The sequence below is a fragment of the Nomascus leucogenys genome, chromosome 20, assembly GCF_006542625.1.
Source record: "Nomascus leucogenys isolate Asia chromosome 20, Asia_NLE_v1, whole genome shotgun sequence".
NCBI classification, from domain to species: domain Eukaryota; kingdom Metazoa; phylum Chordata; class Mammalia; order Primates; family Hylobatidae; genus Nomascus; species Nomascus leucogenys.
Genome location: NC_044400.1, coordinates 74,568,341 through 74,574,434, shown reverse-complemented (window position 1 = coordinate 74,574,434; position 6,094 = coordinate 74,568,341). Strand labels below are relative to the sequence as shown.

Sequence of the window (6,094 nt, the reverse complement as noted above, 5' to 3'; positions counted from 1 at the left end):
AGCAGAATCATATATTTGACATGAGAACTAAGTATTTCACATCATTAAATTAGTTTGAATTAGGTATACTTTTTATTATGTATCAGGAATAACTTACTTTCTTTAATATTTATTTGTCTTTACATTTATTTGAATAACTATGTAATGAGTATCTGTTTCCTACATTTGGTAATATAGGTGTACATTAGTAATATTAGTAACTGGATTCTTGATCTAATCTCTAATTTATGTTGAACTGTCCTGTTATATAGTATTTCCATAATAACTTCAGGCATTTTAGTCAATCCTTACACTTTCATCAATTATAAAATTAAGATGTTAATTAAGATGTTACATTAATTGTAAAAATTAAGACGTTAAACGTTCTAGACGAAACAACACTGGGCCCACTTACAGTCATGCTGTTGTGAGAGGTCCTTGGACAGCTTCTGCTTCCATTTCAATTCACACTCCTTTGGCCAAAGTAACAACCTGGTAAGCAGCTCTAGGTGGAAAATTAGTCTTGAAGTACTGTTTGTAAATTACACTGACAGTACTGAAGTCATTTATGTCCGCCAGCAAAATTGTTTACCACATTAGTGAAGTCACAGCCTGCAGTCTTCAGAACTTCACCCATCTTTGTAAGAGCTTGTTTAGCTTCTTTGGCTACCTCTCCTGCCACAAGCTGTGTGTCTGAAGAGTCCATGACTAGCTGTCCTGAAATGTAAATGGTCCTGTCAACTAATACACCTTGGCCATACGGCCCAAGGACCCTGGGGGCTTTCGCAGCGCTGATCACCTTTTTAATCAAGGATGACATAGCTATCCCTTCTCTGGAGGCCTCTCTGGGAGAAGAAGCCACCACACCACCCCTGCTTGCTTCTCACCTGACTTGGTATTATTTTCTAAAAATGTCTGATAGGATTCATTTTGGTCCAGAGCTTTTTTTTTGTGAAAAACCTTCTCATTTCTCTTAAAGATGAAGGGTCATTCAGATTTTCTATTTCCTCTTGTATCAACCTTCATCTGTAAAATTATCTTTGTCAACTTCACTGGAATAAAAGTGCTTCTGATATTTCTTTAATATCCCTTCAATGTCTGTAGTACCTGTTGTGTTGTCTTTTATTTTTTATTATTGGTTAGTGTGTTCTTATGTTTTGATTATTTTAGCTAGCTGTTTCCTAATTTTCTTAATTGTTTTAAAGAACCAACTTTTAAGCCATAAATGCTTACACTGAGTCTTTATATTTCAAGGGCAGCTGCATTCCTCAAATTTTGGTAAATGGCATTTCATTATCATTCATTCTGAAATATTAATTGTTTTGCTTTCTTCTTTGACCATGTAATTAAAAATGTGCTACTTTCAAATATTTGAAGATTTTTCTAAATATCTTATTGTTATTTTTTTTTATTTAATTATTTTTTAAAATGCATATATTGGCCAGGCGTGGTGGCTCGTGCCTGTAATCCTAGCACTTTGGGAGGCCAAGGCAGGCGGATTGCCCAAGCCCAGGAGTTCAAGACCAGCCTGGGCAATATGGAAAAACCCCATCTCTAATAAAATACAAAAAAATTAGCCTGGCATGATGGCACATGCCTGCAGTCCCAGCTACTTGGGAGGCTGAGAATCACTTGAACCTGGGAGGCAGAGATAGCAGTGAGCCAAGATCACACCACCGCACTACAGCCTGGGTGACAGAGCAAGACTCTGTCTCATTAAATAAATAAATAAATATATATATATAGGCTCACAGAATATAACCTTTATATTTTTTCAGTTCCTTAACATTTATTGTGATATGTTTTAGGCCCCAGGAGATGGCTCTTCTTGAATATTCTATATGGACTAGGAAAAGAATGTGTATCTATATTTGTTTTGTGTTGTTTTGTGAACTAGTCTGTAAATGACAATTAAGTCTAGTTGGTTGATAGTGGTGTCAAAATTTTCTATAGATCCTTATTCATTTTTATTTGCTTACTTTATCAGTTTCTGTGAGTTGTGTGTTAAAATTTCCAAATATACTTAGTTTTCCCTTTCAGTGCTCTCAGTTTTTGCTTCTGAATATGTATTTATTTAAATAGCATTCTATTCATATTGTGTGGTTTCAATGGCTTATCTCTCCATGAAATTAACTATATTTCTCCTGGTAGTTATTTTTTTTTTTTTCAGCATCCCATATTATCTCTCTCCCTTGAGTTTTCCCTTTTTTTTTTTTTTTTTTTTCCGGTTTGTAGCATTTTAAAACATGTCTTGGCCGGACACTGTGGCTCACACCTGTAACCCCAGCACTTTGGGAGGCTGAGGTGGGTGAATCACCTGAGGTCAGTAGTTCAAGACTAGCCTGGCCAACATGGTGAAACCCCATCTCTACTAAAAATACAAAAATTAGCTAGGTGTGGTAGCGGGCGGCTGTAATCCCAGCTACTTGGGAGGCTGAGGCAGGAGAATCGTTTGAACCCAGGAGGCAGAGGTTGCAGTGAGCCAAGATGACGCCACTGCACTCCAGCCTGGGCAACAGAGCAAGACTCTGTCTCAAAAACAAACAAACAAACAAACAAAAAAACCATGTATTTCCCATTAGAAGCTTTCCTTCAAGCTTCTCAGAGTTCACATTTAAGAGTGAGGCACGAACATGTGAATCGAAACTTGTACGTGCATGGGTGAGCTCCACTGCAGCACGAGACAGTGGGAATCTGCTCTTTTATGAAGGAGTCTATTCTTTGATGTCCTTTAGGAAGGATCAGCATTTGTAGCAGAACTGCTCTGTTCTCTTGTTTTAGGGTTATAATTCTATCAGTTCTTCCTTGGAATCAAGTGTTTAAAAGGGGTTGGGATTCTAAACTTTGGTAATGAAACTTTCACTTAAACTCCATTTTTCAGCACAGCACCCATTTCCCACTTTCAACTGTATCTTACATGCCTAATTCAAAATATTTCCTGGAGATGCATTGTCTGGATGGCTGCCAGGGTTGGGGAAGGATGATATCCTGGCGAAGTAAACCTCTGGTTCATGGGTGAGGGATGTGCTGATTATAATGGATTCTTACAATGACTGCTGATGAATAACTCTTCTTTTCACCCCAGGCCCTTTACCAGTTTTTAAGGGTAAATAGTGACTCCAATTTCCAAGCCTTTCAAAGTTTTCATAATGAGAATCAGCTTGGTTCTTATTGAACTTCCTGAATATAATTGAATTTCTACAGGGATCAAAGTTATGTCCTTATTTAGCTATATTTTGTTGTTGTTGTTGAGACAGAGTCTCACTCTGTCGCCCAGGCTGGAGTGCAGTGGCAAAATCAATAAAGGAATTGAAAAGATAAGAACACTGAGGCAGGAGAATCGCTTGAACCTGGGAGGCGGAGGTTGCGGTGAGCCGACATCATGCCATTGCACTCCAGCCTGGGCAACAAGATCAAAACTCCGTCTCAAAAAGAAAAAAAAAAAAAAGATAAGAACGTAGGATAAAGGAAATGGAAGAAGACATGGAAGAAGAAGACAGATGTCAACAAAATTTTGGATGGGGGAAATTAAATGGACAAATGATAACTGAGTTAACAAAATAGAGGAAGCTAAAATAGTAAAGAAGTAGGAGGAAGTTTAGTAAGAAACAAGCTGATTCCCATTATGAAAACTTGGAAAGGCTTGGAAATTGGAGTCACTATTTACCCTTAAACTTAGCTGGGTGTGATGGCTCCTGCCAGTAGTCCCGGCTACTCAGGAGGCTGAGGCACGAGAATTGCTTGAACCCAGGAGGTGCAGCTAATTCTTGTATTTTTAGTAGAGATAGGATTTCACCATATTGGTCAGGCTGGTCTTGAAGTCCTAACCTCAAGTGATCTGCCTGCCTTGGCCTCCCAAAGTGCTGGGATTATAGGTGTGAGCCACGGTGTTTGGCCTCTTATTTAGCTACATTTTAATTGGAAGTCTTATTACAGTGGGTGCATACATTTTGTATTTTACTAAATACTGCTAAATTGCTTTCCAAAATGCTATACTGATTGATGTTCCAACTAGTAGATAAAAATTTTATTTTGTACATCCTCATCAGCTTTTGACATTATCTGAATGTTTAATTTCACCCAGTGTGACGGGTGAAAGTGCTATGTAGTTGCTATTTTAATTAACGTATCTCTGGCTGCTATTGTAGAAGTAGCTGTCAGATCCTCATGAAGCCTGGAAATGCTGGGGGAGTCTTCTGGGTAATGATCCTTTGCCAGGCCTCCCAATAAGCACTAAGGAATGTTCTAGGGTTCGTTTGCTCATTTTACTTTCATCTAATGGACTGCTGGTACCAAAATCTGTATTAGTCCCAGTTCTCTAGAGGGACAGAACTAATGGAATAAATATGTGTGTGTGTGTGTGTGTGTGTGTGTGTGTATATATACATATATATATGTATATATACACACATATATACGTATATGTATATATACGTATATATACACACATATATGTATATATACGTATATATACACACATATATATGTATATGTATATATACGTATATATACACACATATATATGTATATGTATATATACGTATATATACACACATATATATGTATATATACACACATATATATGTATATATATACACATATATATGTATATATACACACACACACACACACATATATATATATATAAAGGGGATTTTATTCAGTATTAACTCACATGATCACAAGGTCCTACAATAGGCTGTCTACAGGCTGAGGAGCAAGGGGAGCCAGTCCGAGTACCAAAACTGAAGAACTTGGAGTCCAATGTTTGAGGGCAGGAAGCATCCAGCACGGGAGAAAGATGTAGGCTGGGAGGCTAGGTCAGTCTCTCTTTTCATATTTTTCTGCCTGTTTATATTCTAGCCACACTGGCAGCTGATTAGATGGTGCCCACCCAAATTAAGTTCGGGCCTGTCTTCCCCAGCCCACTGACTCAAATGTTAATCTCCTTTGTCCACACCCTCAGAGACACACCCAGGATCAATACTTTGTATCCTTCAATCCAATCAAGTTGACACTCAGAATTAACCCTCACAAATAGGTAGCCAGGAAGCCCGTTTGCCATTCTCATAGGGGTTGCTCACTCTTCAGGCCTCTCTTTCCTCATTCAGGCTGAAATCTCCCTCTGTGTGGGTCCGTTGTCTAGTGCTGAGGGGTTAGGGACCAGGGAAGCCAGACCCCAGCTCCCACTCTGCTCCATTAGGCTCCATGTCATTAGCTCCATGACAGTGGCTATTGGAATCCCCTGTTAATTCTGTCACCAACCAGCTGTAATAGACACACAATAGCAAAGCTGGATGTTTTAACTTAGAGGACTGGGTGATCCTTTCTAATCAGGGATGCCATAGCTAACTCTTCTCTCTTGAGGCCCCTCTGGGAGAAGAAGCTTCCACACCAGCTCTCCTTGCTTCTCACCTGACTCGGTATTAGTTTTTAAAAATGTTTGGTAGGACTCATTTTGGTCTAGAGACTTTTTCATGGGAAAGCTTCTCATTTCTTTTAACAATGAAGGGCCATTCAGATTTTCTGTTTCTTCTTGTATTGATTTTCATCTGTAAAGTTATCTATTTCAACTCCACTGGAATAAAAGCACTTCTGATAGTTCTTTAATATCCCTTCAATGTCTGTAGTATCTGTTGTTTTGTCTATTTTTTGTTAGTAATGTGTCCTTCTACTTAAGTTTTTGATTATTTTAGCTAGCTGTTTATTAATTTTCTTTTCTTTTGTTTTCTTTTCTTTTTTTTTTTTTTTTTTAACGGAGTCTCACTCTGTCGCCCAGGCTGGAGTGGCATGATCTCGGTTCACTGCAGCTTTCACCTCCAGAGTTCAAGCAATTCTCCTGCCTCAGCCTCCCAAGTAACTGGGACTACAGGCGCGCGCCACCATGCCCGGCTAATTTTTGTATTTTTAGTAGAGATGGTGTTTCACCATGTTGGCCAGGCTGGTCTTGATCTCCTGAACTCATGTTCCACCTGCCTCGGCCTCCCAAAGTGCTAGGATTACAGGCATGATTCACTGGCCTATTAATTTTCTTAATTGTACTTAATTGTTATTAATTTTCTTAACTTACAGGAGTGGGAAAGTTTAGACATTCCAGCTTTGTGCGTGTGTATGA

General features: G+C 38.7%; 1 pseudogene; it reads right to left on the bottom strand.

Moving 5' to 3' along the window:
* Nucleotides 1-396: 396 nt before the first annotated feature.
* LOC100600775 lies at nt 397-850 on the bottom strand (annotated as a pseudogene).
* Nucleotides 851-6,094: the final 5,244 nt, after the last annotated feature.